This window comes from Schistocerca piceifrons, chromosome 1 (assembly GCF_021461385.2).
Source record: "Schistocerca piceifrons isolate TAMUIC-IGC-003096 chromosome 1, iqSchPice1.1, whole genome shotgun sequence".
Taxonomy (NCBI): Eukaryota; Metazoa; Arthropoda; class Insecta; order Orthoptera; family Acrididae; genus Schistocerca; species Schistocerca piceifrons.
In genome coordinates this window covers 810928604-810940608 of record NC_060138.1, presented here as the reverse complement: position 1 = coordinate 810940608, position 12005 = coordinate 810928604, and positions in this window count along the sequence as shown.

Genomic DNA, 12005 nt, shown 5'->3' with positions numbered 1-12005 from the left:
AAAATTTCATTCTGGAGTCAGTGTAGATGACTGCCAGTTTAGGACCTGGGTTCAGTTGCTGGAACTGCCAGGGATTTTTCCTTGGTGGGAGGACTGGTACAGGCTGCACTCAGCCAACTGAAGAACTACTTGGCCGAGCAGTAGAGGCTTCAGGGTCTGGAAAGTCCACAAAATGCTGGGAGAGCGGTGTGCTGACCACATGCCCCTCCACATCGCATCCGCATAATGCCCCAAGGCAGAGGATGGCACGGCGGCTAGATGACATGCGTTGGGCCTTCACGGCCTGATGAAGAGCTTGCTTCCCCTGTTCTACTATTATTATAGAACAATGATCGACTCATAATTCAACAACAGTCGAAAAATATTTGAGTGCACAGATAGAAAACATTTATTTATTTGCTTGAAGAAGGTCCTTAACACCAAAATTATTTGCACGGGAAAAAGCAATATCTTCGAAGTTTAGCAATACTGACGGAGCTATCGCTACTTTTCTGTATGACATATTTTATGTCGGTTTGTTGTTTCTGTGGAGCTGTACCATAGGATCAAGGAGAGAATATTGTTTGGTGGCTGGTATCCACTTTTTATAACTCTAAGTGCACGCATAGATTAACTGTTTTCTCTGTTCGTAAGAATGGTAAGTTTACTTAACGTCGTTGTAGTACAAGCTCTTCTGTATAGTGCACGTTATCCTCACTGCTGGTGAAGTACAAAGTCCGCTATGTATATTTTTAAGGTTGCTATGTGCTGCCTGTCTGTGAGTTAGCGGTGGATCTAACTGCTTCTGCAATTCCCAGTGGACTCCGTCTGATGACACTGGAACTTCCTACGTGCGACAAGCTGCGACAGACTCGAACAGACTCGGCTTCCAGTCTGTGGTGGTCACCCTAAATACTGGCGGCTGAGACGGCGTTGGCGGCGAGTTTCCATCGAGACTGTTGTTGGCCTCTATTTATCGTCTCACAACCTCTATGCCGCATGGTGAGTTGGCGCCAGCTTACGCGAGCACAACGTAAGCAACAACCCAGAAGAACATAAAACTACCTCATTTATACATTAAATGATCAGAGTATATAGACTTCAAGTAGTTAATTCATTTGAATGAGCACCCTGCTCGCAATAATAAAAAAAAAAAACTACGTCGTGATTATTAACTAAATAGTGGGCCTAAATGGAAGAGAAATTTTCATCTGCAGATGGTCTTCAGGAGGTGTGAATTCCGTATGCTTCGAAAAGCCTTTCTATCATCACTTCTTATCTATCTCAAGGTCAAACTGACTCATGATTTGTTAGTTGGCTACAACCAATTTTCAGGGAGAGACTTCAGCTTTATGAGCCAGGATCCAGCTATTTTATTCCGCTGCCATGGAAGCTGGCAACCTCACTATTAATGTTAATAAGCTAAGCGAACAAAATATTAGTACCCTACTTAAAATAGCTAATTGATCGCTTTGGACCGCTATACATGGTGATGAACTGGTGCTGACGTAAGCGATCGTAGAATGTATCAGTATATAATTAGCGCAATAAGACGGTTCGATGTGAAGATCTGACACAATGGTAGAGAGGAGCTACCATGCACGTTGCTTTGGGAGTGCAAGCCCACTTGCGAGACATCGTCAGGTGAGCTCTGAAGACTTCGAGTCGTCGAGTCCTCGACGGTTCACCTGAACATGTGTGGCCGGCGCCCAGATGAAACATCGTGAATGGTAATAAACGACGTCTGGCTGTATTCAGAGAAACATCACCGAGTATTCAGCACGCTGGGAAAATTTCAAGTTTCACAGGAGTCATCATGTGCCCATAATCACACCACGACTGAAGCTTCTCCATTTGTTGGTGTATCAACCAGGACAGTATGACGTATCTAAAGGGAACGGTATACCACTTGAACCCTGTAACACAGTGTAAAGACAGTGGTCGTTAAAATAGCCTACCCTACAGAGAACAGGGACGAGTGTCATGTGTTTCCAATGATAATCAGTTTCTATCCCGATGGGAACTACTGTTGTCAAGAGCAAAGTTCCGTCTCACACATTTTTTTAGCGAATAATGCGAACGCAACTGCACACATCACCCCGGTTCCCAGAACTCCTGAAGACAGACGTTGACTTTGGATAGTGTATCACAGACACAGTCACTTTGACTGATCAGAGATGTCAATAAATCCGCCCAAAGATATAAACATCCAAGCATGAGCAGCGCCTATTAGACGGAGGGGATTCAACAGTTCCAGTCATTCCACCAGGAAGGAGGTACACGGCTCGGGTTGTCCGTAGTTCAATCATGCCTAGACGATCAACACTGCGGTTCGATCGCGTTTACATTTTTACTTTGTGCCAGGATGGGCTCTGAACAAGGGAAGTGTCCAGGCGTCTCGGAGTGAACCAAAGCGATGTTGTTCGGACATGGAAGAGATACAGAGAGACAGGAACTGTCGATGATATGCCTCACTCAGGCCGCCCAAGGACTATCACAGTAGTGGATGACCGCTACCTACGGATTATGGCTCGAAGGAACCTGACAGCGACGCCACCATGTTGAATGATGCTTTTCGTGCAGCCACAGGACATCGTCTTACGACTCAAAACACCGCGCAACAGGATGCATGGTGCGCAACTTGACTCCTGACGTCCATGGCGAGTTCCATCTTTGCAACCACGACACCATTCTGCGCGGTACAGATGGGCCCTACAACATGCCGAATGGACCGTTCAGGATTGGCAACAAGTTATCTTCACCAATGAGTGTCGCATATGCCTTCAACCAGACCATAGTCGGAGACGTGTTTGGAGGCAACTCGGTCAGGCTGAAAGTCTTAGACGTACTGTCCAGCGATTTACATCAAGGTCGAGGTTCCAAACTGTTTTGGGGTGGCATTATGTGGGGCCGACGTACGCAGCTGGTGGTCATGGAAGGCGCCGTCACGGCTGTACGATCCGTGAATGTCATCCTCCGACCGATAGTGTAACCATATCGGTAGCATATTGGCGAGGCATTCGCTTTCATGGAAAACAAAAAAAAGTTTTCAAATTATGGGACTTAACTCCTAAGCTTATCAGTCCCTAAGCTTGTTGTTGTTGTGGTCTTCAGTCCTGAGACTGGTTTGATGCAGCTCTCCATGCTACTCTATCCTGTGCAAGCTTCTTCATCTCCCAGTACCTACTGCAACCTACATCCTTCTGAATCTGTTTAGTGTATTCATCTCTCGGTCTCCCTCTACGATTTTTACCCTCCACGCTGCCCTCCAATACTAAATTGGTGATCCCTTGATGCCTCAGAACATGTCCTACCAACCGATCCCTTCTTCTAGTCAAGTTGTGCCACAAACTTCTCTTCTCCCCAATCCTATTCAATACCTCCTCATTAGTTACGTGATCTACCCACCTTATCTTCAGCATTCTTCTGTAGCACCACATTCCGAAAGCTTCTATTCTCGTCTTGTCCAAACTAGTTATCGTCCATGTTTCACTTCCATACATGGCTACACTCCATACAAATACTTTCAGAAACGACTTCCTGACACTTAAATGTATACTCGATGTTAACAAATTTCTCTTCTTCAGAAACGATTTCCTTGCCATTGCCAGTCTACATTTTATATCCTCTCTACTTCGACAATCATCAGTTATTTTACTCCCTAAATAGCAAAACTCCTTTACTACTTTAAGTGTCTCATTTCCTAATCTAATTCCCTCAGCATCACCCGATTTAATCTGACAACATTCCATTATCTTCGTTTTGCTTTTGTTGATGTTCATCTTATATCCTCCTTTCAAGATACTGTCCATTCCGTTCAACTGCTCTTCCAAGTCCTTTGCTGTCTCTGACAGAATTACAATGTCGTCGGAGAACCTCAAAGTTTTTACTTCTTCTCCATGAATTTTAATACCTACTCCGAATTTTTCTTTTTGTTTCCTTTACTGCTTGCTCAATATACAGATTGAATAACATCAGGGAGAGGCTACAACCCTGTCTCACTCCTTTCCCAACCACTGCTTCCCTTTCATGCCCCTCGACTCTTATAACTGCCATCTGATTTCTGTACAAATTGTAAATAGCCTTTCGCTCCCTGTATTTTATACCTGCCACCTTCAGAATTTGAAAGAGAGTATTCCAGTTAACATTGTCAAAAACTTTCTCTAAGTCTACAAATGCTAGAAACGTAGGTTTGCCTTTTCTTAATCTGTTTCCTAAGATATACTGTAGAGTAAGTATTGTCTCCCGTGTTCCAGTGTTTCTACGGAATCCAAACTGATCTTCCCCGAGGTCCGCTTCTACCAGTTTTTCATTCGTCTGTAAAGAATTCGCGTTAGTATTTTGCAGCTGTGACTTATTAAACTGATAGTTCCGTAATTTTCACATTTGTCAACACCTGCTTTCTTTGGGATTGGAATTATTATATTCTTCTTGAAGTCTGAGGGTATTTCGCCTGTCTCATACATCTTGCTCACCAGATGGTAGAGTTCTGTCATGACTGGCTCTCCCAAGGCCATCAGTAGTTCTAATGGAATGTTGTCTACTCCCGGGGCCTTGTTTCGACTCAGGTCTTTCAGTGCTCTGTCAGACTCTTCACGCAGTATCTTATCTCCCATTTCGTCTACATCCTCTTCCATTTCCATAATATTGTCCTCAAGCACATCGCCCTTGTATAAACCCTCTATACACTCCTTCCACCTTTCTGCCTTGCCTTCTTTGCTTAGAACTGGGTTGCCATCTGAGCTCTTGATATTCATACAAGAGGTTCTCTTCTCTCCAAAGTCTCTTTAATTTTCCTGTAGACAGTATCTATCTTACCCCTAGTGAGACAAGCCTCTACATCCTTACATTTGTCCTCTAGCCATCCCCGCTTAGCCATTTTGCACTTCCTGTCGATATCATTTTTGAGACGTTTGTATTCCTTTTTGCCTGCTTCATTTACTGCATTTTTATATTTTCTTCTTTCATCAATTAAATTCAATATTTCTTCTGTTGCCCAAGGATTTCTATTAGCCCTCGCCTTTTTACCTACTTCATCGTCTGCTGCCTTCACTACTTCATCTCTCAGAGCTACCCATTCTTCTTCTACTGTATTTCTTTCCCCCATTCCTGTCAATTGTTCCCTTATGCTCTCCCTGAAACTCTCTACAACCTCTCGTTCTTTCAGTTTATCCAGGTCCCATCTCCTTAGATTCCAACCTTTTTGCAGTTTCTTCAGTTTCAATCTGCACTTCATAACCAATAGGTTGTGGTCAGAATCCACATCTGCCCCTGGAAATGTCTTACAATTTAAAACCTGGTTCCTAAATCTCTGTCTTACCATTATATAATCTATCTGATACCTTTTAGTATCTCCAGGATTCTTCCAGGTATACAACCTTCTTTTATGATTCTTGAACCAAGTGTTAGCTATGATTAAGTTAAGCTCTGTGCAAAATTCTACAAGGCGGCTTCCTCTTTCATTTCTTCCCCCCAATCCATATTCACCCACTATGTTTCCTTCTCTCCCTTTTCCTACTGACGAATTCCAGTCACCCATGACTATTAAATTTTCGTCTCCCTTCACTACCTGAATAATTTCTTTTATCTCGTCATACATTTCATCTATTTCTTCATCATCTGCAGAGCTAGTTGGCATATAAACTTGAACTACTGTAGTAGGCATGGGCTTTGTGTCTATCTTGGCCACAATAATGCGTTCGCTATGCTGTTTGTAGTAGCTAACCCGCACTCCTATTTTTTTATTCATTATTAAACCTACTCCTGCATTACCCCTGTTTGATTTTGTATTTATAACTCTGTAATCGCCTGACCAAAAGTCTTGTTCCTCCTGCCACCGAACTTCACTAATTCCCACTATATCTAACTTTAGCCTATCCATTTCCCTTTTTAAATTTTCTAACCTACCTGCCCGATTAAGGGATCTGACATTCCACGCTCCGATCCGTAGAACGCCAGTTTTCTTTCTCCTGATAACGACGTCCTCTTGAGTAGTCCCCGCCCGGAGATCCGAATGGGGGACTATTTTACCTCCGGAATATTTTACCAAAGAGGACGCCATCATCATTTAATCATACAGTAAAGCTGCATGTCCTCGGGAAAAATTACGGCTGTAGTTTCCCCTTGCTTTCAGCCGTTCGCAGTGCCAGCACAGCAAGGCCGCTTTGGGTAATGTTACAAGGCCAGATCAGTCAATCATCCAGACTGTTGCCCCTGCAACTACTGAAAAGGCTGCTGCCCCTCTTCAGGAACCACATGTTTGTCTGGCCTCTCAACAGATACCCCTCCGCTGTGGATGCACCTACGGTACGGCCATCTGTATCGCTGAAGCACGCAAGCCTCCCCACCAACGGCAAGGTCCATGGTTCATGGGGGGGGGGGGGGGTCCCTAAGCTTACACACTACTTAACCTAAATTATCCTAAAGACAGCCGGCCGGATTTGCCGTGCGGTTCTAGGCGCTACAGTCTGGAACCGAGCGATCGCTACGGTCGCAGGTTCGAATCCTGCCTCGGGCATGGATGTGTGTGATGTCATTAGGTTAGTTAGGTTTAATTAGTTCTAAGTTCTAGGCGACTGATGACCTCAGAAGTTAAGTCGCATAGTGCTCAGAGCCATATCGTTAAGACAAACACACACACCCATGCCCGAGGGAGGACTCGAACCTCCTCCAGGACCAGCCGCATGGACAACAATTCGCGCCCCTATCTACATTTACATCCATCTACATCCATACTCCGCAAGCCACCTGACGGTGTGTGGCGGAGGGTACTCTGAGTACCTCTATCGTTTGTCCCTTCTATTCTAGTTTTCGTGGAAAGAAAGATTGTCGGAATGCCTCTGTGTGGGCTCTAATCTCTCTGATTTTATCCTCATGGTCTCTTCGCGAGATATACGTAGGAGGGAGCAATATACTGCTTGACTCCTCGGTGAAGGTATGTTCTCGAAACTTCAACAAAAGCCCGTACAGAGCTACTGAACGTCTCTCCTACAAAGTCTTCCACTGGAGTTTATCTAACATCTCCGTAACACTTTCGGGATTACTAAATGATCCTGTTGGATCCGTTGGATCTTCCCTATCTCTTCTGTCAACCCTATCTGGTACGGATCCCACACTGGTGAGCAATATTCAAGCAGTGGGCAAACAAGTGAAGTGTACTGTAACCTGCTTCCTTTGTTTTCGGATTGCATTTCCTTAGGATTCTTCCAACGAATCTCAGTCTGGCATCTGCTTTACCGACGATCAACTTTATATGATCATTCCATTTTAAATCACTCCTAATGCATACTCCCAGATAATTTATGGAGTTAACTGCTTCCAGTTGTTGACCTGCTATATTGTAGCTAAATGAGAAGGGATATTTCTTTCTATGTATTCGCAGCACATTGCACTTGTCTACATTGAGATTCAATTGCCATTCCCTGCACCATGCGTCAATTCGCTGCAGATCCTCCTGCATTTCAGTACAATATTCCATTGTTACAACCTCTCGATATACCACAGCATCATCCGCAAAAGCCTCAGTGAACTTCCGATGTTATCCACAAGATCATTTACGTATACTTTGAATAGCAACGGTCGTACGACATTCCCCTTCGGCACACCTGAAATCACTCTTACTTCGGAAGACTTCTTTCCATCGTGCACAGCTTGTGAATGATTGGTTCAGGATAACAACATCACTCAACTAGAGTTACCAGCATGTTCTCCAGACATGAATCCTACCGAAAAAGCTTGGGATAGGTTGAAAAGAGCTGTTTATGGACGACATGACCCACCAACCACTCTGAGGTATCTACGCCCAATCGTTGTTGCGGATTTGGAGAATCTAGATTAACAGTGCCTTGATGAAGTTGTGGATAGTACGTCACGACGAATACAGGCATGCGTCAGTGAAAGAGGTCGTGCTACTCGGTATTGGAGGTACCGCTGTGTACAACAATCTGGAGCACCAACTCTGAAGGTCTCACTGTATGTCGGTACACCATGCAATGTGTGGTTTTCATGAGCAATAAAAGGGCGGAAATGATGTTTATGTTGACCTCTATTCCAATTTTCTGTACAGGTTCCGGAATTCTCGGAACCGAGGTGATGCAAAACTTTTTTGATGTGTGTACATCCTGTAGGCATTTGGAATTGTGTATCTTACAATAGACAATAAGGCCTACACACAGTGGCATAGGAAGCTGCACGATGTCAATGGACAAAACAACACGAAAATACAGTACCTGATTGGAGGCATGTTGTTTGCTCCCATGAGCTGCGGTTTTGTCTATTTTCAAAAGATGAAATATATGGACCGGTGGCCTAATTAGATGTTTGACTCGAGGTGTGTGAGGGTGTAACACAGGCAAGAGCTGATTCCTTTGTGTTTTGGATGTTTTTCGTGCTAGCACTTGTGCTCTCACATTAAGCCCACTGTCAACATGAACCACGATGAAAAACTTTGTGACAGATTAAAACTGTGTGCCGGACCGAGACTCGAGCTCTGGATCTTTGCCTTTCGCTGGCAAGTTCTCTACCTTGTTTGGGTAGCTCTGTCGCTAGAGCACTTATCCGCGAAAGGCAAAGGTACAAATTTCGAGTTTCGGTCCAGTACACAGTTATAATCTCCGATGATGTTTTATGTCAGTGTACACTCCGCTGCAGATTGAAGATTCATTTTTCAGCATCTTAGGTCAACAGCTGTTGCCCTTTCTTCCATGAAGAGAAATCAAAAAGTTTCCGTTCGAAGTTAGTACAGTCCAAAATCGGTACGGCAATCAGGCAAAATCACGGTGAGATTGGAGACAATCATCCCACCGACGCATCAGGTTGAAAACACACGTTTGGTAGAAAACCTGAGCACCGTGAAGAGCTATTTGGTAAAACACAGCGCCCTGCTGCGTGAAGAAGTCCGTAACTGCCTGCTCCTCATCTTCGCGGACGGATATCATCGACCATTTGAGGCTTTTTCAAGGGACCGAGGTCGTTATAATCGTGTGGTGAGAGATTAGGACTAGAGGGTGGTTGCTCCAGTGTCCGTAATGCGTCACCGGCCTCGTATGTGGAACCGCGACCAGCACGGACCACGGAGCACCATTCCACAGTTTTCGACAGACATGCTGCCCCACACACATTCTTTATTTTTTGATGGATATATACCGGCATCTGCCCTTCGACAGCCTGGAAAAGGATTAGAGCACATGTTTGGACGATTTTGACAGAAATGTCGCCATGGGTCACGTTTCCTCATTCACCGCAGACACGCCGAAAGACACGAATGTACATGTCGGTGCTTATATAAACGCATAGGAAACGCTCACTGCATTTTAATGTTGTTCTATAGCGACAGGCTTGTAGATGGTACTGTATACTGCCTGCCTACGCCAAGAAGCCATTGTTTCCTTTTTCTAATACTGAGTTGTTTCACGGTAGTTCCTCTCGTGCCCTTGTATTTGTATGAGCTGGAATATACTGACGTTCATATGCGAAAGCACATTTGGAACCCAATGGACCATGCCAGGGAAGTCACCATTTTCCTTATTGTTCTACGTAAATTCAGATTTGGTACCGAGCTGTTTTTAAACAGTTAAAATTATTTTTTTCTAATCCACAGTTAAATTGCATTTTATTGGATTGTAAAGCAAATCAGAGGTCGTCGTTTTTAGAATTCGATTACAGAGTGTTCCAAAAACGAGTAAAAATTGGATGTATTATGCCACTGGTCGTTATGCTTATACTTAATATATATGGATACTAAATGCAGTAGAATTTTACTGAATCGGAGTGTTTAAAACATTTTGCTGTCCTCAGTTTCATTTCAGTTATTATAACAGGTGAATCGTTGAAGTAAAATTTCACTTTCTTATTGATCTCGACTCAAGTTATAAATAAATAAATAACTGTTGAAATGTCAACCTAACCTGAATTATTCGACTCCACCATTTCATCCTGTCCACCAGCCTGCACGTGATTAATTTTTTATCTACATTTACATCTACATCTACATCTGCATTACTACTGTGCAATTAACACTTAAGCGCTTGGCAGAGGGTTATCGATCAACCTTCAGGCTGTTTCCCCAGCACTCCTCTTCAGAATTACGTACTCCGACAAACGAACACTTAAATATTTCCGTGCTAGCACTGATTTCTGTTATTTTACTATGATGACGATTTCTCCCTATGTAGGTGCCCGCCCTCAAAATATTTCCACATTCGGAGGAGAATGTTCGTGATGGAAGTTTTGTGGACATATCTCGTGGCACCGAGAAGAGCCGCTATTTTAACGACTACCACTTCAACTTGCGCAGCGTATCCATCACACGCAGTAAAACGAAACGAGCTATCCTTTGAAATTTTCCGATCTCCACCGTTAATCCTGTCTGACGTGGATTCCACAGCGCACAGTAATACTCCAGAAGACGGCTGACAAGCGTATTTTAGGCAGTTCTTTTACTAGATTTGTTGCATCTTATAAGTTCTGCCAATAAAACGGTCTCTGGATCGTCTTCCCCACAGCATTTTCTATGCGATTGTTCCAGTTTTAGTTGTACTTAATTGTAGCCCCTAGGTATTTAGGCAAATTATCAGTCTATAAATTTGCGTAATTTATGGTTCAAACGAAATTCAGCGGATTGCTTTTAGTTCTTATATGGATGACCTCAGACTTTTAATTATTTACAGCCAATTGCCACTTTTTGCACCCTGTTTTGTGTGTGTGTGTGTGTGTGTGTGTGTGTGTGTGTGTGTGTGTGTGTGTTGTATTGTAGGCTTCAGTCCAGAGACTGGTCTGATTCAGCTCTCCATGCTACTATATCCTGTGCAAGCTTCTTTATCTCCACCCTACATTCTTCTGAATCTGCTTATTCATCTCTTTGTCTCCCTCTACGATTTTTACCCTCCACGCTGCCCTCCATTACTAAATTGGTGATCTCTTGATGCCTCAGAACGTGTCCTACCAACCGGTCCCTTCTTCTAGTCAAGTTGTGCCACGAGTTCCTCTTCTCCCCAATTCTATTCAGTACCTTCTCATTAGTTATGTGATCTACCCATCTAATCTTCAGCATTCCTCTGTATCAACAAATTTCGAAAGCTTCTATTCTCTTCTTGTCTAAACTATTTTTGCATCCTAAATCATTTTGCAATTGGTATTGAACATCTAATGACTTTAAAACACGGTAAATGACAGCATCATTTACAAATAGTCTAAGAGGGCTACTCAGATTATCTCCTAAATCGTTGTCCGCAGCTCGTGGTCGTGCGGTAGCATTCTCGCTTCTCGCGGCCGGGTTCCCGGGTTCGATTGCCGGCGGGGTCAGGGATTTTCTCTGCCTCATGATGACTGGGTGTTCTGTGATGTCCTTAGGTTAGTTAGGTTTAAGTAGTTCTAAGTTCCAGGGCACTGATGACCATAGATGTTAAGTCCCATAACGCTCAGAGCCATTTGAACCTAAATCGTTTATGTAGATTATAAACAACAGAGGGCCTGTAACACTTCCTAAGGGAGAGGCAGATATCACTCCAGTTTTATTCAATGACTTTCCTTAGTTACTGTGAACTGCGACCTTTCTGACAGCAAATCACGAATCCAGTCGCACAAGGAACACGATACTCTAGAGGCACGCAATGAGATTACAAACCACTTGTAAGGAATGGTGTCAAAAGAATTACAGAAATCTAGAAATATGGAGTTTGAGATCCCGTGTCGATAGCACTCATTACTTCGCGTGAATAAAGAGCCACTTGTCCTTGATAAGAACGACGCTTTCTGAATCCGTGCTGATTAGGTGTCACTAAACTTGTTTCCTTTGAAGTAATTCATAATGTTCGAACACAGTATGCGCACCAAAATCCTACTGCAAATCAGGATTATTGAAATCAGTCTGCGATTTAGCGGATTACTTCCATTTCCTTTGTTGTGTGGAGGTGTGACCTGTGCAACATTTCAACCCTTAGGTACGGATCTTTCGTCGAATGAGTGGTTGCTTATGTTTGTCAAGAATGGGGCTATTGTATGAGCGTACTCCGAGAGGAATCTAGCTG